A 27,918-nucleotide genomic window follows, 5' to 3' on the forward strand; every position below is an offset into this window, starting at 1 on the left:
TATATATATATATATATATATATATATATATATATATATATATATATATATATATCCAAATATCGGTTATCGGCCTCGACTACTAATAATCAGCATCTGTCCTAGAAAAAAAACACAACAGTCTATCTCTTCTGCCAACATATGGACAGACAACAAAATTAAATTTCTTGACATTTCTTTCACTTTAATAAAGCACTTATCTTCACTTTTGCTCTTTTAATTCAATTTATTTGTGACGCTAGTCAAGGAAATAAAATAATATCGTCTCTTCTTATTAGATGACAATTTCAGCCATATAAGAGGTTAATTGTCCAAAAGTCCAAAGAAAAAAATAAGCCTTAACAGTTGCGCCCTTCAGTTCAATCAGACATTTCAACCAATTTAGAGTTGGAGTCTGTACTTTTTTTTTTCTTTTTTTTTAATATTGGTGCTAATATTTTCCTATTTAGTGAATATCTATATATCTCCAAATTCAGTTCAATCAGACATTGCTCTGATACAGTTAGCGAATAACCAACCAGGGTGGACCAGAAACAACATAATAGTGACTAATGATAGGTTTCATGGAGTTACCAGATGAGTCATTGGTTTAGCATGTAAGAAGTTAGCATGTTAGGGTTAGCGTTATATTTAGCTTTACAGGGTTATGCTAGTGTTACAGTGTAAACGCAGTCTAATCGTAGGCAAATTGAGACAAATGCTAACTGCTTACATGCTCACAGTTAGCTTAGCAGTCATGCTACAAAACCATAATCATTTTTCATCAAATTGCCTTCTAGACAAGTCATAAAACGTTGCTTAATGTAATGTTTCATTAAGGTTATGTTCACATTTGGGGCCAGGCTCACTTCATTTGTATTCATCACATCAATAATGTCCCAGTAAAAAAAGCTTGTTCCGAGTTTCAGACGATAGCGTGAACAAAACAAACGCAATCATAACAGTTGCACTAGCGATGGAATATGCTAGCAGCTAACATTTTAATGACGTAACTTGACTGTTTTCCAATCCTGTTACTTGTTAAATAAATCAGTGATTTCAAGACATTTTAATGGCAGTCATCATTATTTATGCCAGCAACACACAAGCAGAACAAATAAATGTTCTTCCACAAATTATTCTGCAGAAGATACAATTAAACCTGTGTTCAACTAAACAGGCATAGGTTTTACTGAGTAAACTCAACCCGCAAACTCTAGAATATCAATGTATTATCGACTATGCAGCTTAATTAGGCAAATTTGGAATACATTTATGTTAAAAAATGCAAATTTATACCAAATAGATGAGCCTATATAGAAAAGATAGCAATGTTTGTCTAGCAGCAAGAAAACTACTAAGACAGTCTGCATAAGTGTATTATTGCTCTCAACATGCCAACAACTCATTATAATACCAAACATGAGCATGTTTCGATAAATTATTTAGGACAAGCCCTTCAGGCTGGTCCTCAACTAACCTAGAAACAAATCTAAACAATGACTACGTGCGTTCACTTTTACTAAAGAGTACCATGACTACAATTGCGTAGCAACAATTCCTTTGTGTGTTCAAAGTAGACTGCAAAGTAATACATAATTTACAAATCTGGCAAGCTGAGAATAAGTATACGACTGGCTTTATTGTCATTGGAACAGACAGAACAATATTAACAAAAAAAACATTAAAATATTACACATCCTCATTGTGTCGACTTCCTGCATTAATATCCTCTTGCAAGTTAAATTAAGCCACTTACTTAACGATAAAAGAAATTACCCCAAAAAATGTGTGCCCCTTGGCCGCGGGGGGATGTCCGAAAGAGCGCTATCAAGTGGGACTGTGTGAAATCTTTCCTATTTCATGCTTTATTAGACAATACCATTGTAAAAGAGCATTACTAAATGTAATGGGCCTAATCTGTTCCCACTAAATAGATGATGAACAACTGGATACCTAACGTTACTCATCACTGGCGCGCTTGAAACGGGCTTGCGCATCACTCTTTTGTAATACAGTTTAAAAGTGCATTCCCTTATCATAAGTGAAAAAACAATGATGTTATGAATCAAGGAATTGAATTTTTGTCTACTTAGTGGTGAATAGTGTTGGTAAAACCCATTATTTGATAGATTTTACTTCATGTTCTTCACATATACTACTTCTACCATATTGCAAGGGAAGAGAATATTATATTATGTAGTTATCAATTTTGGCTTTTATTCAGATAATTGTATGTATGTATTTATTTATTTAACTCTTTTACAACCACACGTTATCCAAAAAACAACCCAGACAGTGCCAGCCAATTTTCGAGCGTTTTAACTCATCTTTCAAGGGCAAATATTGTGTGCTTTGACTACATAATCGCGTTAGAGGAAAAAGTATGTTTCTATCTTATTTCGTTCTTTAGTAATCACCACTTGAAAATAGGTCATTTGAGTGACTTTGAGGAAAAAAAACATTTTTTTTTTTAAAGGAGAAAACAAGCTTTTTATGAAAATATATTTTCTGCACACCAGTGACTTTGACACTAATATTTTTTGTTTAGTCACGCTTTTTGAATTCGATTTAATGTGACAAAGGCTTTGCTCATTCACGTCATCCTTGAAAACGTTCTGTTTCATCAGATTCATCATGTTTCAGTGTAATTCCATACTACCAGGAGCCCATTGAAAAGAGATAAAATACTGCCATCTGCTGGCCATAGTTAGTGGCTGTTATGTGATTTTTACACTCCTTCACAAAAGGAGCGCTGCACAACAAGTTCCATTGCTCATTGAGAGAAAAAAAACGTAGTAAACATCAATAAACGTTCTTGGCGGCATTCATTTGGATTTTAGTGTACGTCATTAAACGTTTTTGGCGGTAAAAGAGTTCATGTCTACAGTATTCTTTAAAATCAGTTATAATTTATTGACCAGTGTGGAAAGGTGTCAGAATTGGTTCCAGGACTGGTATTACAAAAGATATCTCAAACTAAACAAAGTAATCGCCCAGGAGTAAAACCTGTGATCGCAGCTCTCTGCACCCGTTGCCCAAAAAATGCAGAAAGTTGTGGCAGGACAACTCGTTGCTGCTTCCAAGGCACCTGTTCAAAATCCACTGAGCATCTGGCAATTCCTGGCATAGAATAACTACTCATCCAATTTAATGGTTTCTTCTTTCCCATGTAGGCTCAAGGGGGTCTTCAAAGGAACCCATTTTAATGACTTGGACAATATCAAAATGACCGTGACAAACTCAGCTGCGAAGGAAAATACTTCCAGGAGTGCATAAAGGCGAGCCAGTCAAGGGAAAGTGTGTTACAATCCAGGGTGATTACCTTGAAGGTGAAAACTTGTACTTTGGATTTGACATATATCTTTTGTCACAGCAGTCCTGGAATGTTTTTTGTTCTCCACCTCGTACAGTACTTAAAAGATTCACAGGAAGTGAGAATATTGTTTTCTCAAGTTATAATTCAGATTTTCTTTACATTAATGCTAAATTGAAATACTGTAAAAATATTTTTGTCAAAATCAATTTCAGTTTATTTAATAATGTTTTTTTTTTTTTTTAATTATCCCATATACACAAAGATGCATAGCAACAGTGAATATTGTATTCTCTAGCTATGTGGCTTTTATTATTTATTTTTTATTTTTATTTTTATTTTTTTTCCAGGCTTTTATGATTTTATTATGAACCTACATATTAAATGAATTTTGTCTAAATAATATAATATTGTCTAAAGTGTGTCGATACCGATCATCGAGTGAACTCGGCCGATACAGATTCCGTTACCAATAACATGTAGGCCTATTAACAGTTTTAGAGCTATTCACTAATGAGTATTTTAACTCATTCACTCCCAGCCATTTTCAAAGAAGCAACCCCCTTCGCTCCCGGCTGTTTTACTGGATTTTGACTGATTTTGCAAGGCCCACAGAATATTGTGTTCTATTGCTCTAAAAACATGGAACCTACCAAAAGAAAGATTAAAGTCTCTTCTTTCATCGGGAAAAAAGTATATTTCTATCTGTTTCCGTTTTGCAGCAATTAGCATTAGAATATAGCAAAGTTTCATCATTATTTACAAATCTATATATATCTATATCTATATATCTCGAATATATCTATATCTATATATCTCGAATTCTGAGTAATTGAGTGTTTTTTTCAACATGGTCCTGATTCATTTCCTATGCTCTGCTCCCACCTGCTGGCCGTTTGTGTAACAACTACCATTTCTTCAACCGTTCTTTGCAGTTGAGAGGCTGCATCGAAGCCTTCTGTATGCTCTAGCATAAATTTAAAAAAACATATAAATATGTCTTTGGGACACTTAAACATTTAAAATAGAAAGTATTTATATGTATTTGGGAGCAAATGAGTTAATAATCGATTGTGTCAATTGATGAATCTGATTAAAAAAACATTCTATCCACTTTCCATCTCTGTATTATACAGAAACAAGACGTGATTTCAAATTGACACTGCGGAAAATCTCCTTTTTTTTGTGATTGACAATGAAAGGCATTGATGATCAACATATGCCAATCAAGTACGGAAATCGGCCGATCGATCGGACCGCCACTAGTAGCAGATTTGTGGTAAGTTTAAATATTGCATCCTCAAGTTCTGATTATGCAAACATTTGATGAATAAATACTCTTTATGTTAACGAAGCGTTGCAAATATGCACATTTATGCAGCTCATACAACGGCCTTGCATTTTGTTAAGCGATGACAGATTTACAAGGTGTACTGCGGTCCACCCGGAGGCTTTGAAATTTTAGCTACCTAGCGCGTCATTTCTCCCTTGAATCCTCCTCGAACCTCCTGCCGCGAGTACATTTACATTCATATGGTCACAGGATGAGAATAAATCCTCCCGTCTTATTTCCACAGACACGTTTCTGTCGGCGCATTAAGATCTTTATACCTCCCACTGCCATGAAATGGTGTTCATCCCATGACGAGTTTTCTGCAGATAGTTGTACAGCGTGACTCCTTAAACCTTGCTTTACTGCCAAGTAAAATGGATGCCGATTCATTGTCTAATAGCTAATAGTGTCACTAACATAAAATGGTTTGTAGCTAGCTAGCCAGTGCGATAGGAGGCTTTGTTTGTATTTTTAAGATTAGAACCAAATGGGGAAACAAGGGGGCGGGATTATGAACTTGTTTATCGCATGGGACACATTCCAGGACAGGTGAAAATTTGTGACAACCTGCCTAACTTGTACCCCAAAAAACATATACAGTACTGTACATTTTCAGCAGGATATGTGAGTGTGATTCCAAAAGTCTAAACTGTATGGTGCTCTTTATGGAGGTTTTGAGTATTAAACAGACATCTTGGACAATTATTTTCACATAGAGAAAGCAGTGATAGACCAAGGGCACACATCCAGCACAAAGTATGCCACACTGGTTTCCAAATAGTTCTTTCCTGGCTCCTTTGAGGACTATTGTCAGATGCAGGCAGGGCTTTTCAATGCCATCCAAAGGACAACCAAATCATTTGCAGACCTGCAGGACAACCAGATGGAGGCCATCTAACTGAAAACCACATGCACAAAGACAGATCAAAGTGTATTTTTGTTTTGTTTGTATATTTTGCTCACCGTATGGAGAGCTCAGTATTGTTCATTCGGTAATTTCATCATCATTGCTCTCTTTTTTTTTTCTCCTTTTTTTATTCATTTTTATTTTGTATGTGGGTGAGTATGTGCATGTGCATGTGTGTGTATTCATTAGTTCACCTAAAACCTATTAAAAAAAAAACATACCGTTCACCTAAACCGAACACTTCCAGCCAGAGTCATGAGGCCGTCAGGAGACCCGAGGAAGGACCAAAGAAAAGAAAGGAAAGTGAAGGTGAGCATTCGTTTAATGCACATAAAATCCCAAATACGATGGCATTGTGATATTTTAAGAGGAAGTTGAAACAAGACGCCGGTTCCGGTGATGTCGCGCCATTTGATCCAAGTCCGCAAATTATGATTCAATTATTCATTTGCCATGCCCTCTCGAACAAATGACCAAATTACCACCCATTCGTTAACAGCTCTAATATATAATAAGCCGCAAAATTGCACGCTAATTAACTCATTTACAGTTCTGACAAAGGTAAAATGCAAAGGTGACTATCTTACATTCGTCACGCAGTGTTAAACCAAGCAACGGTGTATAAACAACCTGCAGCGTAGGTTTGTGTGTTTTAGTGTAGGTCATGCGCTGACAGTTTTTAAGCAACGTGTGAAAATTGTTTTCGGGCATAAAACACAATAATGTGAAAAATGCTAAGTAACGTGGTAACCAACATTTTTCTCCAGAATAAATTGTATTTTTATTTATATAATTTAAGAGTATTTTTTTCTGATTTTTACATATTTTTGTTCGTTGGTCACCTTCAGTAGTGCCTTAATCAACAATTAGTTCCACGCAATGAACTTCACTCATAATGATTAACACCCAACACACATTAAAAAAAAATAAAAAAAATACTACCGCAAAGTTTTCAACTTTCATTTCATTTTCACCTTTGAAAAGAGCCTGTTTGAGGATATAAAACAGCAGACTCAATCAAGCATGCTGTTGTAAATATTGATTCATCGATTCTGTGTGTTTGCTGTTCCCCCCCCCTCCCGTTTACATCCCGAGGCCAGATTTGATATGCGTTTCACAAAACAGCCTGGCGGTATGTTGTAAATAATGGCCATCTTGTGCTGTTTGCAGATTACAGCTTTTTGCAGAGTGGATTAGCCGAGACGAGAGGAGACAACGAAGAAAAAGTGGAAGCTGCAAGTGAGTGGATCGTGTTGAATAAGAAATAAAGGAGGGAGGATGTCTGCTTCAGGAAATCAAGCAGACGGGACAAGGGAGGGCTTGTTTTCTCCGTCGCCTGTCTTAAAGCGGCCCTATTCATGAGGCGGCTCCTCCTCTATTCAGGTTCATTCAAGGGGATTCAATTTCCATTCTGGTCCCGTCACTCGCTTTGTCAATCAATTCCCATCTACTCCTCCTGTGTACCCGCCTCTAAGTGTCTCTCTTCATTCCAAAAAAGTTCATAAGAATCGGGTGTCTTGTTCTCCCTATTTGAATTCTGAGTCCCAGCCGCAAGAAGGATGAATTGAGACTGAAGTCTTTTGGGGGAAACAGGTAGAGTTTTACACTGCATCATTATTAATAGGACTCTTTTTAGGCCAAATGAGTCCCCATTTTCAGGGTTTACCCAAATTAAACCCCAACCATAACCTACACATATATTGCAGGTGTGTTCATCCAAGTAAACATTAACTTCTGGTAATGACAGATTGTGAAAAACCCTCAAATAGACTTGGTAGAGCACCCTTGATTATTATTATTTTTTTTAATGCAGCCCCCAAATCCAAGTAGATTCACAGTGAAGTCTAAAGAACCCCCACCCATCAAGACCCAGGAAGGTTGCCATTTTGGTTTGAAGTGACCACTTTCCGAGAACCATTTTGGCCATTTTCACAATTCAAACATATACTTTTTTTTTTCTTTTCTTTTTTTTTTTTATGGAGAGCTCAGTATTGTTCATTCGATTTGACATGTCATCATTGCTCTCCTTTTTTATATATATATTTTTTTAAATATATATATACACACATGTATATGTATTCATCAGTTCACCTAAAACCTATTAAAAAAATCCCATACTAATAATATAATATAATAATAAATTGCCAAATGCAGAAACATCAATGTAAGTTATCACGATGTGGTGGCTCTCGCTAACAATTCAAACATATACTGATTGCAAAATTGCAATGGTGGGCGGTCTGTCGGTACCAACAGGCAGTCCGTCAGTACTGGCGGAAGATCCGTCAGTCCGCCACGACGAAATCCTATTTCTCTGGCGGACTGACGACTGATGGAAGCTTTGAAATATTGTCGGAATAAGAACCAAAGGAAGCACCTGAATGGTCACTAACCCGAAAAGCAAGGACGACGGCGAGCACGGTTAAAAATGACGATGACAAAGTGATGGATTGATGACTGCTTTACAAAGCCTCACATTCACCCATTCACACACTAGTGGTCGGCTGCTGCCACGCAGAGCGCCGCCAGGTCCGCTGGGAGTAAACTGGGGTTCAGTGTCTTGCTCAAGGACACTTAAACATGGTCACCAGGAGAAAGAATCAAACCCACAACCTCACAGATGGGATACTACCACTGAGCCACGCCAAACGTTTACTGATGCACCCACCGCTGCTAAATTGGCAATAGATGTTTGCTGTTGTCATTACCTGTGGGTGGAGAATGGATAATGCGCCATGGAATGCAAAAAGACACTGAAAAAGTGCCATTTTGTCCAATTACTACCAAATTCGAAACATGTAGACACTAAATAACGAAAAATTCAAGTGTGTCAGTGCATGCGACTGGAGTGTATTGTTGATGTCTGATCTGCCATAAAACACTAAGATACAGGAAGTCCGCCATTTTGGTTTGAAGTGGACATTTTACAGTCATTTTCTCAATTAACATCTTCAAAAACTTGTCTTAAAGATATTGACCAACAAGACAGTCACAACGTTTCTACATTGTGGGTCTTTTGGTGAAATTTCACCAATCATAAAACACTTAAATCCAGGAAGTTCAACACCACACCGTCAGATCTTGACCCTGGCCTCAACCTGAAGAGACTCCTAGTTGCTCCTACATCAAAAAGTGCATTGATTAATTAGCTCCTGCTGCTTCAATTTCCCCTAACTTACAACTTTTGTAGTCGTTCTCCAACGCGCTCATCATCACTGCTTGCCTGTAATTAATACATTGATATTTTTTCATTGGATTCTCCCCACCTGACAAACACTCACGTTGAAACTAAAAGGACACTCAATTGAAGGACATCATTGTCCAGTAATTGGGTGACAGACAAAAGTCTCAACGGCACTGTTTGGTGGAAAACGTGCCTGGAGAAACACCAAAACATTAAACTCCTCTGCGGAGGTAATAACCTCGATGCATCAGCTCTCAGGGGTCCCGTTGAGGGAATAACCCGATGTAAATCTGAATTCCGAGAATAATGATCACACAGCTTCTCAGCCATGTGCAGAAAGGCGTGGTAATGGTCTGCCACTTGCAATTGCCAGGAAGTAACAGAAGAACTCGAGGACCAGCCGTGGCTAACTTCATTTGTACTGGATTCCATATCCCACCATTCCATCCCCCCTACCATCAGGCTCTCGACATGGCTGCTACTTTAAAAAAAAAAAAAAAAAAAAATTGGCTGTGGTGACCTTCACAAAACGTGGCTGAGTAAGCAGCACACTTGATAATTAAATTCTCCTGGCTGGTCAGCAACCAATCAGCTCAGCTCGGAGATCAATGGCCGATTTTAAAGAGCAAACTAATTCACTAATGGTCACAGTTATTCCAATTTACCTGGCGGCTGAATTATTGCAAAAGAGAGGAGGGGGGGGAGGTAGCCTCTGTTATATTTTTTTGTCGTGAAAGCGAGGCTGCAAGGATTATATGATTGTCCCCCCCCCCGTATTAGCAACGACAGCACAGAGGCAGTTTATGAGATAGTTCTTAACGCAGGGAACGTCTCCGTCATAAAGCAACCTAATTAATAAGATTTCAGAGACAGCGTGAGATCAGTTGCTATGGATGCGCCGCGGCTGCATACTTTTTCACTGTTATGCAGATAAATTGGCCACCATAAAGGCAGTAAAATATGGCATGGAATTTAAAAAAAAAAAAAACAAATTCATTTGCTCCGTGGGGGGACTGGCAACGAGGGAAATAAAAACATTGCCAGCCTTTAATTATTTTGGGTTCTTCAGGTCTATTACTTTAAAACCAGAGCTTGTGAATGAAACAAACACTCAACATTAGAGTTGTTTTGAGGTTACAATCGGAAATGAAGGTCAAAGGATGCAGCAACTATGGACTATGAAGTTTATACGGCATCGATGGGAGCCCATACAGAGACTCAGGACTATGGTGCTTATTCATCAGCAATGCACTACTGAGCATGGCACAGCTATAGAACCTATTGTATACAAAAAAATGGAGAGGCTGTGGACTATGGATCCTACACGGTTGATTATGAACTATAGAATTTCTACACCAGTTATAGAGCTCATACTGTGATTGGACTATGGTTTTGATGCAGCAACTATGGAATTTATACAACACCACCTATGCACCGTGAAGTTCAAATTACAACTATAGACTACATGTGTAGTCCGCCAAGGTTGCCCTTTGTCACCGATTCTGTTCATAACTTTTATGGACAGAATTTCTAGGCGTAGCCGAGGCATTGAGGGGGTCCGGTTTGGTGGCCTCAGCATTGCATCTCTGCTTTTTACAGATGATGTGGTGCTGTTGGCTTCTTCAAGCGGTGATCTCCAGCTCTCACTGGAGCGGTTCGCAGCCGAGTGTGAAGCGGTTGGGATGAGGATCAGTACCTCCAAATCCGAGACCATGGTCCTCAGTCGGAAAAGGGTGGAGTGCCCCCTCCGGGTCGGGGATGAGATCCTGCCCCAAGTGGAGGAGTTCAAGTATCTTGGGGTCTTGTTCACGAGTGAGGGTAGGTTAGAGCGGGAGATCGACAGGCGGATCGGTGCAGCGTCTGCAGTGATGCGGACGCTGTATCGGTCCGTTGTAGTGAAGAAGGAGCTAAGCCGAAAGGCAAAGCTCTCGATTTACCGGTCGATCTACGTTCCTGCCCTCAACCATGGTCACGAGCTGTGGGACCGAAACAAGATCCCGGATACAAGCGGCCGAAATGAGTTTCCTCCGCAGGGTAGCCCTTAGAGATAGGGTGAGAAGCTCGGTCATCCGGGAGGGACTCAGCGTCGAGCCGCTACTCCTCCACATTGAGAGGAACCAGTTGAGGTGGCTCGGGCATCTGGTTTGGATGCCTCCTGGACGCCTCCCTGGGGAGGTGTTCCGGGCATGTCCTACCGGCAGGAGGCCCCGGGGACGACCCAGGACACGCTGGAGAGACTATGTCTCTCGGCTGTCCTGGGAACGCCTTGGGGTCCCGTCGGAGGAGCTGGCTGAAGTGGCTGGGGAGAGGGAAGTCTGGGCTTCCCTGCTAAAGCTGCTGCCCCAGCGACCCGACCCCGGATAAGCGGAAGAAGACGGACGGACTACATGTGTATATTATATACAATACAGCAAGAAGGGAGTGCATACAGTGATGATGCAGTATGCAGCCTGTTGAACTTATACACCAACTAGGGGGAGCTAATACATCGACTATGGATTATGAAATGTATACAACACCTCTGGACTATGAAGCTAATACCTAAACTATGGACTATAGAGTTTACACAGCATCTATTGACTATGGAACTTAGGCAACAACTTGGGCTTTCATACAGTGACTCCAACATAAGAGTTCATACCACGACGACGAAGGACCTTGCATTGTACAAGGTCCTTAGTCTTCAGTTGTCCATAGAAATAACTATCGAGCCTATACAGTGGAAGGGGGTCATAGAGTGACAATGGAGTATGCAGCAACTATAAACCTATACTACAACAATGGGTCTTAACGCTGGAGAACCCACGGGGTCAAATTTGACCCCTATAAATTCTGCTACTCAAATAACAAAGACCTTTTTTTTTTTTTTTACAAATTTAACTTCAAAAGTCCAGAGTGCCACTTCTGACCCCTGCATGGGGCCATCTAGTGGATGAACATTGCACTTACATGAGCCAGAGTGGTGGTGACAAGATGGCTGCCAACATGCTGTTTTGTTGAGCTGGAAATCAATCCAAACAAAACCATCTATAACTATAAATAAACTGTAAATTCTGCTACTCAAATAACAAAGACCTTTTTTTTTTTTTTTTACAAATTTAACTTCAAAAGTCCAGAGTGCCACTTCTGACCCCTGCATGGGGCCATCTAGTGGATGAATATTGCACTTACATGAGCCAGAGTGGTGGTGACAAGATGGCTGCCAACATGCTGTTTTGTTGAGCTGGAAATCAATCCAAACAAAACCATCTTCTCAGCGAACCATCAGATGGTAAAATGGTGTTTTTTTGTTAATCTATTTCATATCATGTTGCAGAATGCCTAGGAGTATGTTTTATATATATATTTTGATAAATTAGCAACTCTGAGCTCGTTCAAAAAACAAGGGTTAAAATTGAAAAAACATATTTTGGTGTTCAGTGAACTTATAGCAGTCATTTAATGTATAATTCATAATTTTCCAAAGAAGAAAAGGGTTCTTGAGTTCTCCAGGGTTAAACCGGACTAAGGAGATTACACAGCGTATCTACAGCATCTATGGAGATTGTATAAAAAGGTCTGGAACATTTCTCCTGCGGTTCGAGGTTTGAGCGCTTTGTCACCAAATTTGTCAGCGTTGCCGCTTCACGCGACTGTGGTTGCCTCACAGATGAAGATTGATCATTTGTCAAGTCACAAATTGGCTTTCAAGTGCTTTCTCTAATTACCCTGTGGTTTTATTGATGAGAAACCGCTGACTGTTTTCCTTGGATTTACCTCAGTGGGCTCAGGCTTTTTTTGTGTGTTTGTTTTGAATAAGTCGTCTCTCGCCAAAAACACATTAAGTGGAGGGACATTAAAGCGAGCCACCCTGACAGATTGCACTCATCTGTTCTGCTGGAATAATATATGACGAGAATGTGTGTGAGCAGATCTGCTCCCCTCAGTGGCGTCCCATAATGTGCCGAGAAGAGCCCCCGACACGATTCCAAGCAGCTATGAGGATGTCGATGACAGGTGCTCGCTGTGTGGCTCCTCCATGCTCACGCATGTACATGTCAAATGATGTTATCTACTGTAAGCTAGCCCACTGACCCAAAAGGTGTCCACTGAGGGAAAGCACAGTTTTGACATGAGCGCATTAAAATACACTGGAAAAAAACTAGATATAAAAACAAGAAAAAGCAACAAAATGAGGAATTCAGTATATTATTAGTGGAAGTCAACCCAAACAACCTCTTGTTGCTCTATGCAGCCCCATTAGATGATTAATAATGTGTTTGTGGAATATGAGTTAGGCAGCAAAATCCTCTTGTTTATCCATCTCAGGAGGTGGCCATTTTAGATTAAAAATGGTCATGACCAATCACGACTCAAACTAAAAAAAACAGGCACACATAAAAAAAAAAAATGGCCCTGGCATTTTAACTTCTGGCATTCTGCCCCGTCCTATCCCGACTCTTGCCTAACATGTAGTTCTGCCACTGATATTTATCGTTGATGCCTGAGTTTGTTATCTATATTTGAAATGGAATAAATCAATCAATAATCAAAATTGTGGGCCAGTCTCTTGTGGCAAAATGTAGGAAAATAATTGACCTTACCGGGGGGCCCGCTCCTCCCCGCCCATTAAACGCGACAAGGAGTGCCCTCCCGATATTTCTCTTCGAAACAAGCAGAGGGGGCTTTCATTTTTTTTGTGAAGAACTCACTATGCAATTTTGCCCAAAAACAAAAGGAAATACACGTCGCCGCCTGCTGCCACAGAAGTCAGAATACGACAAAGCCGCCTCACTCACTTCGACCGGTTGTCAGCAAAACAGTTTTTGGACATTGTTCCTCTCAATCAGGGTAAGAATGAATTCATATTACCTCATAGTTTAAATGGCATTAATAGTAATCAGTAAGTCATCAAACGTTAGCGTGGAAGGTTAGCTACCCGGAGCTATGGTTAGCCTTTGGCTAAAAACAACTACTTAAGTAGCTTACTGCCACCGCAGTGTGAATGTGTGAGTGCATGAATAATGTATCCATTCCATTGTAAAGCGTTTTTGAGTGTCTATATAAATTTGATGCATTATTATTATTATTATTATTATTATAACATAACCTCAGTGTAGACGTAGTAGTTTCTGGTAATTTTGGAGGGATTAGATTGGTCGTGTGTTCTTCCACAAAGTTTGATCCAGCGCAGACATTATTCGTAGTTCTTTGAGGGTGGTTAATGGAGTTAACGGTTATCACTCTTACACAAGCCGTGACTACAGCGTTTAATGCACCACCGGGAGCCAGATTGCTTTGTTTGTCCACAGCAAAACGCGCATGCCGACGCATCTTGCATCTTGATTGGTTTACCAGGTCAAGTGGGCGTGGTTTACGGTAAGGTCAATTAAAAAGCACTACATCTGTCCCAGAAGAGGCCGGCCCACCGGGTATCTGCCCCGGATGCCAGTTGGCCAGTCCAGCACTGGTCGTTACCTGAGACCTGAGCAACTACTACATAGTTGAGCTTTTTTCCAATCATGGTACAACTCTACAGGACAGAAGTTGAGAACATTCAGGAGACTATTGTACTGTTTATCTGCATCAGGTAAATACCTCCGGCATGAATTAAATAGGCCCCCCGTAGAGACTCAGCTCACCTCAGCTCCCATTAACACTTTACCATTGTTATTACCCGACGAATTAGACAGCGTTTCCAAGGTATCTCCCCACTGTGACTGATCTGTCACCCTTCGTTCATGTCATAATGTATTCCTGTCTCACTGCGGGTGTCGCCTCGTTGGCTGTGATGAAAGCGTTGCGGGGCGACTGTGAAGATTGCAGTTGAAGTGAGGAAAGAAAAATAAAAAATAGGAGCATCACCTTATCGGGTTGAGGCCATGTTTTGCTCGTCCTATTCCGGTAACCGAGAGGGGGCATAAATACGAGTCGTTTTCTCATTCCTGGGTTTTTATCGGAAAATGACGCTTGAACGGAATCATGTCTTTGCCCGCACCGACTCATCTCTTCCCGCTCTTACCGACAGATGTCCATATATCACAAGGAAATACATGTAATGAAAAAAAGGGGGGAAGAAAATGGAGAACAGCTGGTGCCTTCTCAAAGGAGGCGACCGGTCGCAGAATGCAGGCAGAGAGGTTTTTTGTCCAGCTGCAGTGGGTTTATTTTTGCACTTGCTCTGATGAGGTGCCATCTCGGAATCTAGCGACCTCATTTCTTCCCAATTTGCTGTTTACTTTCCAATTCACCCGCCTGACGAATTACTAACGAGGAGACTTGGGGTCTGCCGGTTTCCTGGGCGAGCAGAGGAAATGAAGTGTTAAGACGATGTCCTGCCCGCTCCCAGTGTTCCTGCATTCAAAGTCATACATTTTGCGGAAATGAGAGGGAATCAGAAGAACAAGCGAAGAGACTCGCAGGGTTCCATAAGTCGGCTAAATCTGCCGAGACGCATGGCAGATGGTTCCTTCCAAGTGACTCCCATCTGAATTCCTTTCGGATTAAGAATTGCAAAGTGAGACGGCGCCGTATTACCAGTGTCTCGTGTCACCAATATCAATATTGTAAAGGCTGTTTTGTACTGTGCCGGGCTCCATCGCAATCATGGAAGGTACCAACCGATTCTCTGCCAACTGGCATAGACACGCCAACTTTGGAATCGCACAGATGTGCCGCGTCAGCTCTGTTAAATACCGTGACACTATGCCACCCGCCTATGACTTCAACGGGAACAAGAGGGACACAGTAAACAGATTATAGAGGACATCCAACATTTGTTGCCTCTGGGGCTGCCGCATTTTCAATATTGAAAAACATTCCATTGGGCCTAAGGAGTCATCAGAATCATTTTTTTTTTGGGCTAAGTCACTCCAAGCAGACCAGGAGAAGCTTATCCATGCTTTAATCTCCAGTAGACTTGACTCTTGTAATAGTCTTCTGACAGGACACCCTCAAAAGAGTTAGAGTTCATTCAGAACGCTACAGCTTAGGTTCAGTCAGCTGCAGAATAGACGATAAAGGTCTGCTACTGGTTTATAAAACACTAATTGGTTTGGGTCCTGAATACTTGAAATATATGTATAATGCATAAGCCCAGTAGGGCTCAGAGGTCTGCAGACTTGGGTCAATTAGTAGAGCCCAGAGTTCAAAGCAAACATGGTGAAGCAGCAATTAGCTGTGATGTTGCACACAAATGGAATAAGCTGCCAAAAAAAGTGGTCAGCCCCAAGTGTGAATGCTTTAAGGTCCAGGTTAAAAACTAGGCTTTTTGTCGATGATTGAGGTCTTTTAGGAATGTTTAGCATCATTTTCTTTCACTTTATGTTCTCTTAGTAATTTTAGTCTGCTATTGTTTATTCTTAATAAAATATTTCACTATATAAGTTTATAATAATTTTTTGTTAAATGTTTATTAAATGTACTTTCAAGTATGTAAAGCACATCGAGTTACCTTGTGTACTATACGGTACATCAAAATGCCTTGCCTTGCCTTGTACTAAAAAAAAAGACCTCAAACCACAACAAAAACTATACTGTACTTTAATGTAGTGGAAATTAACAGCAATATGAAGGACATTGACTAAGTTGCAACTAAGTCTCTAGCAATTACTTTAAGTATAGTTGGCAAACACTATTCTTGTGAAATGATTTTTTTCCAGAGCCAACACATCTTAAATCAGATTTAATAAATAAATAAATAAATAATATCCTCAGAGGTGTCTGCTTCAAACCATATTGTCTACCTTCCTGTTCAATTTCAGGCATGGGTCGTTATAACTTTTTGTGTTTCCATTTACGATAGACATGTTCACCAAAATTTGTGTTGATCGATGAAAATGGTGTTGGGGCAAATGTTTTTAACTTTCCAACTACAGTTTGTGATTTTATACTTCAGAATACCTCAAATACATACATTTTCACCAGAATACAATTCCTTTCTAACACTATTCCTTCTGAAGTTTTGTCATCTATCCTTTTCCATTTTAATACCTCACTGATCATTCAGTGGACTATAGTTTATCTAGCTCAACCATTTAGAATCCTTAACACTGTACTTACTACCGCATGTGTTTTACTCTAGATTCAATTCGCTATTTCAGTACCAGATTTCAAAAGTAGCGGGCAACAAAAAAATGCAAAAAATTTGTTCTTACATACTTCAAGTCTATTCCACCTTCTAGATACCGTATTTTACCGTTGATACCTTAAATGTTGGGGAGGTACGGTTTACCTTTCACTTCACAATAACAGCAGGGAATTCTAAAAATTTCACATCAGTCAGAACCAGACACACTAACAAACAACTATGGAGAACAAGGGCTTAAAGAAGAGTGAGAGGATTAAAAAAAAAACATTTTGGAAAAGAGGGGACGATGGAGCATAACACTGTCGTTAGTCACGTATCCTCAAATATTACAATAACGCATCTGGGCTTTGTTGACATTTAACATTTTCAATTTATATTTTTACTGTTTTTGAATTTACTTATAGGTATATAGATGTGATATAACTATGTGTAGTTAAATGAATAACACTGATAATGATTTTGTGAAATACATTTAAACTTCTCACTCCCTGCCAGCTTTTGAGATAAGAATGTGTATGTTTTAAAAGTTGTCAAAGTCTCATGTCATTAGTCATTTGGTCGTAAAAACTGAAGGTCCAAGGTCAAAGTCTGTCTACATCATTTCTCCGAAGCTGGTGGGGAGCTGAGATGATCATATCAGTATCTTGTGCTTGCTTATTAAAAACACTAACTCTTTGTCAAATGTAAGAGGCGGAGAGAACCTTTTCTACTAGTATAAAGCAACTGGGTGTTTCCATATTCTACACACTGGGAGCTTAACATCACTTTTCGAATGTAAGCTTTTTTCCTGTGTCTTAAGAGCTCTTAATAAAATCCTTGCAAGGGAAACTTTTTCATGAGATCTCATTTCTGATTTATTTGAACACGCAAAAGATTACACTTAATAAAGTAATCAAATAATGCCTTCAGCTTGACCCATTTGTGACCAGCAGTTGTTTACTTTATGCTAGCACTCTTTAAACTGCCAGTAGCAACTACTGTAAATATGCTGTCCACATTTCAAATGATATGGCATTTTAATTGATCTCCCTGCCTGCCTTGACAACAGCACACTCTCTGGCTCTGAATAAATGGGAGGAAAGAGCTGCCTCATAATGAGAGAGCCGCAGCGGCCTAATTATAAATACAGGTCATGTTTTCCCCTCTCCCGATTTTTCGATGAAATGGCCCTGAGCAGTGAACGGAACAGAATTCCAAAACTAAATTGTCTGTCAGGACGGTCTGCGAGTGAAACTGAAGACTAACCTTTTATGAAGCCAACACACACTGGAGAGAGAATACAGCAGCAGTATTTGAACTAAGCTTCAAACCCGAGATGGGTACAGTAGCCAAAAATTTGACTCAAGTAAGGGTAGTGCTCCTTTTTCAATATTAGGACTAAATTAAAAATTACACAAGTATTGCGTAACTGGTAAGTACCTTTAGATGTATTTATTACTTAAAAACAGTGCATAAACATCAAAGAGACAAAATACACTGTAAAATAAGATTATGCAAATTAAAATGCTGACCAATATACTGCAGATTGTTGCCATGCTTCATGTAAACGAGCCCGTCCGAAAAGCTTTACTTTAGTCGTCAGCAAGTGGAAACATTTGTTTTAAAGGTATTAATTGTACATGAAAAATAATGAAATTATCAAATTAACTCTGGACAAAATATTAACTTTTCACTGCTGAAGATGTCAAGTATCCCTTTAAGGAGTTGAGCAGTGTAGAAAATGAATGGATGGAGGGTATCTTTCAGGTAGAATAGACTGAAGAAATAATTTCAGTTTAACATAAAGTATGTTTATACTTGTGTTGACTGTTATGAATCTTAAAAAAAAAAAAAAAAAAAAGAGAGAGCAATGATGATGACATGTCAAATCGGTAAAATTACCGAATGAACAACACTGAGCTCTCCAGAAAAACGAAAAAAAAAAAGAATCTTAAAATGTTTTTTTTAATTTTTTTTATGTGTACTGCAGAAGTTAACATTGAGACAGCTTTGATTGTAGAATTTTCCAATTGCAAAATTACTTCGACACTTCAACAACTTAGAAGTCAACATTTGAATTGAATTAAATTTGCTGCATTCATTATTTTCTCCATAATTATTCAAATCATCTCTACGTGCCATAAATGTGCAAATTATCCAAGTTAATTAAAATTCCCTACAATAGTTAAGCTATCCATCACATGAATAATAACTATGAAAATGACTTTTCATACAAATTTCCTTTCAAATGAACACAAATTGAATTCAAAATTCGGCGTCTCTATCCTAACAGCAAACAGAAAGTCATGCTGTCACTGCAGTTCTATCGGAACCCGAGCACAGCACTAAGCATTGTTCCTGATAGAAAGATTTGTCGGCGTATAACAAGAGACGCTGACTCACTGCAAGTAGTTTACTTCTCTACTTGACTGCAAATCGATGTGATGGACGGAACGCAACCCTTTTTCCAAGCTGCTTCCATTGTCTCGTCCCCAGATGGTTACGCAAACAAACCATCTGGCGCGTCACTCTACGCGAGCCCGGCAAATGTACGCTCCATTGAGTCTTTGAGACGTTGCGCAAGGCCGACGTAGGCGTGTCCATCGAGATTGCGTAGATCCGCGTACCGTGGAGAAATCCCTTTTTTTCCGCGCCCTATTCCGCCTGCTCGTCCCTGTGAGGTTACCCTCAGCGAGAAACGCCCTCTTGACGCAGGTTCGAGCAGCCATTCCGAGTGTTAAGATTGGAAATAGAGTGCTCTTGACCTCCTGCCTTTGAAATTCTCCCACCGCCACCGTATACCCCCCACACCCCCCTCCCTCCCTCGAGCTGTCTCTCTTTTTTTTCTTTTTTTTGCAGCTCAGAGGCTTTTGCCACAGGGCTCGCGGTTTCATTTCTCACTTCCTTTCTTTCCAAGATGGACGGGAAAGCAAGCGCTAGCTGCCATGTTGTTGCAAATGGCGTTTTGCCAGTGTGGAAAATGCGCAAACAACCTCGCAATAATGTGATTTCTAAAAAAAAAAAAAATAAATCCAAACTCACCAAAATACTTGACTGAAAACTGACTGAATGTCTGTGACAAACATGCAATTCATTTCTAGTGCCTTTTCAAATATGTGTTATTTATATTTAAGCTGCTTAAAGTAAAGTGGAAAAAAGCCTCGGCGCCTTATCGTTCTGTTGCCAAATTACGCAGCTCACTGGACGTGTCAGCAGAATATAAATATATTTTCAGGGCATCCTTGGTTTAGGACTGTTTCTACAGTGGTGTAACCTGAATTTGTACACAACCCAGACTTGTATTCTATCACTATCCCACAGCGAAGTAGTAGTGAAGTTATAATTACAGGAAAACATTTCTAATGAATAACTTCAATAAAATGGAAAAACAGTAACTAAGAGGGAAAATGTTTTCTTAAGATGTTGTGCAAAAAAAAAAAAAAAAAAAAAAAAAATAATTTTTTAATTTTCTTAAGATGTTGTGCAGGGATCACACTCCTCAGCCTCCCAGGTAAGGTCTATTCAGGGGTGCTGGAGAGGAGGGTCCGTCGGGAGGTCGAATCTCGGATCCAGGAGGAGCAGTGTGGTTTTCGTCCCGGCCGTGGAACAGTGGACCAGCTCTACACCCTCAGCAGGATCCTCGAGGGTGCGTGGGAATTCGCCCAACCAGTCCACATGTGTTTTGTGGACTTGGAGAAGGCGTTTGACCGTGTACCTCGGGGAGTTCTGTGGGGGGTGCTTCGGGAGTATGGGTTACCGAGCCCCCTGATACGGGCCATTCGGTCCCTGTACGACCGATGTCAGAGTCTGGTCCGCATTGCCGGCAGTAAGTCGAATTTGTTTCCGGTGAGGGTTGGACTCCGCCAAGGTTGCCCTTTGTCACCGATTCTGTTCATAACTTTTATGGACAGAATTTCTAGGCGTAGCCGAGGCGTTGAGGGGGTCCGGTTTGGTGGCCTCAGCATTGCATCTCTGCTTTTTGCAGATGATGTGGTGCTGTTGGCTTCTTCAAGCCGTGACCTCCAGCTCTCACTGGAGCGGTTGGGATGAGGATCAGCACCTCCAAATCCGAGACCATGGTCCTCAGTCGGAAAAGGGTGGAGTGCCCTCTCCGGGTCGGGGAGGAGGTCCTGCCCCAAGTGGAGGAGTTCAAGTATCTTGGGGTCTTGTTCACGAGTGAGGGTAGGTTAGAGCGGGAGATCGACAGGCGGATCGGTGCAGCGTCTGCAGTGATGCGGACGCTGTATCGGTCCGTTGTGGTGAAGAAGGAGCTGAGCCGAAAGGCGAAGCTCTCGATTTACCGGTCGATCTACGTTCCTACCCTCACCTATGGTCACGAGCTGTGGGTCGTGACCGAAAGAACAAGATCCCGGATACAAGCGGCCGAAATGAGTTTCCTCCGCAGGGTAGCCGGGCTCTCCCTTAGAGATAGGGTGAGAAGCTCGGTCATCCGAGAGGGACTCAGCGTCGAGTCGCTGCTCCTCCACGTTGAGAGGAACCAGTTGAGGTGGCTCGGGCATCTGGTTCGGATGCCTCCTGGACGCCTCCCTGGGGAGGTGTTCCGGGCATGTCCTACCGGCAGGAGGCCCCGGGGACGACCCAGGACACGCTGGAGAGACTATGTCTCTCGGCTGTCCTGGGAACGCCTTGGGGTCCCGTCGGATGAGCTGGCTGAAGTGGCTGGGGAGAGGGAAGTCTGGGCTTCCCTGTTAAAGCTGCTGCCCCCGCGACCCGACCCCGGATAAGCGGAAGAAGACGGACGGACGGACGGACGGACGAAGATGTTGTGCAAACTAGTTCATTGCGTACAAAATGACGTATGTCGGTACCATTCTAAGCAGAGAACTCCTTTACATACATTTTCAAAATGAAAAACTGTGACGCCGATTATAAATGCCAAATATTTTTCTTTGGTCCTTCCTCTGGTCTCCTGACGGCCTCACAACTCTGGCTGGAAGTGTTTGGTTTGGATTTTTTTTTATAGGTTTTAGGTGAACTAATGTCGAACACACACACTCACGCACACATACAAAATAAAAAAATGTAAATAAAATAAAAATTAAAAAGAGAGAGCAATGATGATGACATGTCAAATCGGTAAAATAACCGAATGAACAATACTGAGCTCTCCTAAAAAAAAAAAAACATAAATAAATAAATGCCAAATATTTTCTTTGGTCCTTCCTCTGGTCTCCTGACGGCCTCATGACTCTGGCTGGAAGTGTTCGGTTTAGGTGAACGGTATGGGATTTTTTAATAGGTTTTAGGTGAACTAATGAATACACACACACTCACGCACACATACAAAATAAAAAAAATTAAATTAAAAAAAATTAAAAAGAGAGAGCAATGATGATGACATGTCAAATCGGTAAAATTACCGAATGAACAATACTGAGCTCTCAAAAAAAACTAAAATCATAAATAAATAAATAAATGCCAAACATTTTCTTTGGTCCTTCCTCTGGTCTCCTGACGGCCTCGCGACTCTGGCTTGAAGTGTTCGGTTTAGGTGAACGGTATGGGATTTTTTAATAGGTTTTAGGTGAACTAATGAATACACACACACTCACGCACACATACAAAATAAAAAAAATTAAATAATTTTTTTTTTAAAAAGAGAGAGCAATGATGATGACATGTCAAATCGGTAAAATAACCGAATGAACAATACTGAGCTCTCCCCCAAAAAAAAAAAACATAAATAAATAAATAAATAAATGCCAAATATTTTCTTTGGTCCTTCCTCTGGTCTCCTGACGGCCTCACGACTCTGGCTGGAAGTGTTCGGTTTAGGTGAACGGTATGGGATTTTTTAATAGGTTTTAGGTGAACTAATGAATACACACACACTCACGCACACATACAAAATAAAAAAAATTAAATTAAAAAAAAATTTAAAAGAGAGAGCAATGATGATGACATGTCAAATCGGTAAAATTACCGAATGAACAATACTGAGCTCTCTCAAAAAAAAAAAAAAAAAAAAGCCAAATATCCCAAACATACCCACAAGACAGGCATACATCTACAAGGGCATCAACAATCGTGAGTCTCCTTAATAATTTGCAAAAAAAAAAGAAGAAGAAAAAATGTTGTGGAAGAAGAAATACAAAAAGTTAGCATAGCAGTTAGCTTAACTCCAAACAACTAGTTGGTCCTTGATTTGTGTCAAACAACAGCTAGAGCTCCCTAACTGACTGTATTAATCATGGAGTCCCACAGTTGAAATTTAGCCTTCCTCTCAGCATTAAACCAGAAATACAGACAATCGGAAATGTCAATCAACTACACAAATTGATTATAGTTCCCGTTCCCTCTTCATGACGTGCCTGACAGGCATCTTCAAAAGTTACAGTTTTACTGGACTTTAATCATTCTTATATACTGTATTAATTTATATACAGTTATCAATGTTAAAATATCACACATTTACCTGTGTTGTTAATAAAGCTTTAGTTTTTTTTTAGTTTTGTAAATGCATCATTGAATAGGCTTGTAAAGGGAGTGGTACATTTTTCTAAATGACGCGTTGGGAAATGTGTAATTTCCGTTAAAAAAAAAAAAGGATACAGTGTAAATTAGCTTTAAATGACAATTTTACAAATTAGGTAATCTGTGTAGCAAATGTAGTATTCGTTATTTGCTATTCACAAATGCAACTACTTTCTTATGTGGAACCGAACCTCAGCTGTTTTCTGAAAAACTCTCTTATTTGCAACTTTTGTGCTCTTTCTACAACGCTCTAAGATGCTGTCAAATTGCCGATTAATTGGAAAGTTGCAACTGGTGTCAAGGAAATATGTTAAAGTGATACATTATCAAAGTATTTGCATACTGGGGCGGAGCTAAGCTTAGCCCGGAGAGTCATAATGTAATGTAATGTAATTTAAGATGGGTTTGATATTATATTTAAGTGTTTTGGGAACAAAGTGTGTTTAAACTACTAATCAACATTTTTTTAATATTTGTGGCAGGGCATCAATTAATCTTTTGTTGTTTTGTTTGCTTTTCGTGGCAAGGAAATCAATAGTGGGTGTTAACTGTACTTTAAACAGTTTCTTACAATGAACACGAAAACAATCATAACAGATAAATAGCTTAAATTGCTAGATAAAGCATTCCAAGACTTGTCAACTATGAACATTCCTGTGATTCTGCAAGCCGAGGCCCGACTGGATGTATTTTTAGCTCTAACGTGATCAAGATTGTTGTGCAGCAAACTGTGCATTTTTTTTTTTCCCGCTGCTAACAACTGCTCGAATGTGCTGTGTTGCCTTTTCTGCGCCCTACATGGGAGACGTGGCGGCATGCTGAGTGCGCACGTTGCGAGAACACGATCCAGCACTGCTAAGCTTCACCTGGACCGCTTTCTCTCTGTCATTACCACTAACAACAGTGGCTCCATCAGCACAGGCTGCACCCGCAGCATCTGTGGGAATATAATGCTCTTGCGCTCCCCATGGACTCGTGTCAATGTAAAGCTGGCCGCCCTCTAAGAATTGATTGTTTGGAATCCACACTGTAAATCTATAGCATGTATGTGTGCATCTGTATAGTAAACCGGCAGCTAACAGTACCAAAATATACTAAAAATCTGGTTTTCAAGTTCCTATGCAATATGGAAAAGTATGGAAATAAATGATCAATTTCCAGACATTAAAAACTGTGGAAAATGACAAATAAAATGAAACATATTTATGCGTCAATACTATTAGATTATGAAATACGTTTTTTTGTAAAAATGTGTTTGTTTCCAAAAAACATTTGTGTTATTTATGCGTTATACCTGATAAACTGTTGTCTATTAATGCTGTCTATGTCCTGGTCATTATTTTGACACTTTAGTGCATCTTTGTTGAAAGCCTACATTTCTGTGTGGCACCATCTTCAGGTTTAATACTGGGAGAAACACAATTGCTGTCCTCTCATTGGTTGTTGATAGGGATGTGCCAAAAAAATAGATTCTGTTAAGAATCGCGATTCTCATTTAGTACGATTCAGAATCGATTTTAAATGTCCCAAAATCGATTTGATTTAAATTATTTTATACTGTCTTCCCTTTGTTTGCGTGTGCCTTTATTGGGAGCGCTGTTCATCTTGTACCCGATTTGGCCCCTTAGGGGCAGTGTGGTTCCAGGCGGTCTGATACACTGTTAAATTGTAGCCACATTAAGAGAGTAGAAGGAAAAAGTCACGATCAAGTTATTCCAATAAAAGTTTTTTTTTTTTGCAGCGTGGAGCCATTCTTTTGAGTGATGAAAGTGCCGCAAGTAGCGCACTAATTAGCATTAGCGAGTCAGACTGGAGTAGATCATTATGATTCCTTGAGCATCTATAAATTGAAGCAAAAATCAGTGTCAATCAAATCCTTTTGAATCAAAAATCATCTGTAATCGAAAATCGATTCTGAATCGAATCGCACACCCAAAAATCGGAATCAAATCGAGTCGTGAGACATTCAAAGATTCCCACCCCTATCGGTTGAGCACATCACGTTATGAATCCGACACTTTGGTGTAAGCCCAACGGTCCTCCAAGCAGCGTCCCTTTTGAGCATTGTTTTCAAATATTAGTGCGTTAAACTGAGTTACATTTTTAGTCCACTGATCAAAACATATTCTATATCTGTATAATTCAGTGCAAATGTACACCATTGACAACTATTATCCTTCTAAAAACAGAAATTTAATAAATGCCTTGATAAAGAAATTTATTTCAGCACACAGTAAAAGAAATAAAAATAAATAGCGCAGGAGCAGCAACAATAAAATGGCAAATGTCATTTGAACCATTGAAACAATCTATAATCTAATTCCTGGATATGACATCAATGCTAGATTCTGTGTTTTGAAGCGCACACGATTACCATATCAGCAGTCGAACTGAAATCTGACAGAAATACAAACGATTCCTAGCGTATGCTTGAGAAACACTCATCGTGCTGCGCAGGGTTTGTGTGCTAAAACGACATTTCAGCTATTCTGTTTTAAATGGGTTGATTTGTGTTTCTTTATTCTCAGTTCTAACACTACGGATCTATCCATCTGTCTCCTCTTTTCTCCAAGGAACAAACAATATATAAGATGATTGAAACGGCTACGCTTGGTGTTATATGCTAAAATTAGGAGGAGAAGACTGGCAGGGTGTGCTAGAGGTTTAGTTCATTTTCAACAACTTAAATTTGTTTTTTTTATGTGGAGAAAAGTGCTCAAGTTTCTTGCTAAGTTGAAATCAAAAAGAGATATTGGAACACACACTCCAGCCTTGACTTTACCGCCATTGGTTGATTTGTAATTCGCAAATATCCCAAAAGCAAAACAATTCATTTTTGTCTTGATTGTGTTCAAAGTCAGCCCATGGGGTGAAACATGAAAGTAATAGTAATAGTAAAGAAAAATGTTGCATTGATTTACACAAGGAAGAGGCAATTTTGGAGCAACGTGGAACAATATTACCAGGATATTGCAGTGAAACTTGAGTTAAAAACGGAAGTAAAAGGACTGCTATGGACAAATGCAGAGAAACGGGGCACAAATCGTCACATAACCTATGATTTTCGTCCATACTGTAAATGTCTGTTGGAATGTCATATTCTTTCACTCATTTGCTGTAATGTATGAACATGTTCTATTTTAAATATTGCCATGGCCCCAAAAACGTATTTTTACGTTTTAATTTTTATTTATTTTTTTATTTTTTATTTTTTTTTATGGTAGAGCATACAGAAGGCTTTGATGCAGAAGAGGTCGCTTCAAGCAATGGTAGTTATTAGAGTATTAGAAATCAGCCATGTTGCAACAAGCTCTTTTCCCCAGTGTTTTCACCAGGTTTGTGAATAATGACAAAACTTAGCTACAATTTAAGGCGAATTGCCGCAAAACGGAAACAGATACAAATGTACTTTTTTTTTTGACCTGATGAAAGAAGAGACTCTAATCTTTTGGTAGGTTCCATGTTTTTTATAGCAATAGAACACAATATTCTGCGGGCCTTGCAAAATCTGTCAAAGTCCAGTAAAACAGCCGGGAGCGAAGGGGGTTGCTCCAGTGAAAATGGCTGGGAGTGAAATTAATGTGTCCATGTGTAAATAATTGTGTCAATTAACTGACACAATTACACCTACAGTATGCTAAATATGTATATTTAAGTTTACAAAAGGATCTAGGCTAATATTGAATATAATATATTGTAAGACACCTCATTTGAATTAATCTCTTTATAATGGTAGGTGCTGCTGTTTTGGCTAGCAACATTGTTCATATGAACTCAGCAGTTAACTTTCTAAGGCCCGAGATCATTTATACTTTTTTTTTTTTGCTGATGGGGGGGAAAAAGGAGGAGCCCATTTGTCATTTATTTTTGTCCAGCTGTCCATGGTCCACCTATGGGACATTAGAACGAATCCGCCCCAGCTCCCATATGTACCCCCCTTTAAAAATCATCGCACCGAGCCATTGGGGGTTTTGAAGTCATATAATTGCATTCAACTTTTATCATCTGTCAACTTCCATTTCCTCCTTCGGGCTCACGTATCCCTCAACACTCTCCGTCACTCCAATTTCCCCGGAAATACAATTCAAAGGCGTCGGCCTTGTAAGAGGTGCGCTACATGATGACCATGTGTCGAGATTAAAGAATGACTACTCCGCTTCCTGACGGGAGAAAATAGCATTCCTATAATTACTGATAAAACCAGCGCACTTCCTCCTTCCTCCCTGTCCGCCTGGCCTCCGTGTCAATGTGCAGGGCTGAGTGATTTAAGCTGAAAATGGTCCTAGCCGGGGCTGCTTTCCTTGGCAGTGCTGATATTGCGGTTTAGTTGAGGGAATTCAGGGCCAATTGGACCAGCTTTTATTCACCTTCCAATTGCAGACTCTTTTGAAGTGAGACCGCGCCGTACCCCGGCCGGGCCGCCTCTCACAAAAAAGGAGCGCGCTCCGCAACAAATCGCGCAGATACTACGCGCCTGTGAACATTTAGCACAGCTCCTGCCTCGACATTTCGACTTTGTTGTATAACCCGCAGTGGCTGCACAACAAAGCGCAGCGGGTCCTTTTTTTTTTTTTTATATCTTTATGCTGAGTGATACACGTGTGCGATGCTTTGCCAAAACTGAACCGCTGCGATTGTTTGTTAGTAGCCTCAACGG

The 27,918-nt window shown here is 40.0% G+C and overlaps 1 protein-coding gene across 1 annotated transcript in view; it reads right to left on the bottom strand.

Moving 5' to 3' along the window:
* Positions 1-27,918, bottom strand: part of brinp1 (bone morphogenetic protein/retinoic acid inducible neural-specific 1) — a 178,251-nt gene that overhangs the window by 137,247 nt on the left and 13,086 nt on the right. The window lies entirely within an intron of this gene.

The sequence above is a fragment of the Vanacampus margaritifer genome, chromosome 14 (genome assembly GCF_051991255.1).
Source record: "Vanacampus margaritifer isolate UIUO_Vmar chromosome 14, RoL_Vmar_1.0, whole genome shotgun sequence".
Classification (NCBI taxonomy): Eukaryota; Metazoa; Chordata; class Actinopteri; order Syngnathiformes; family Syngnathidae; genus Vanacampus; species Vanacampus margaritifer.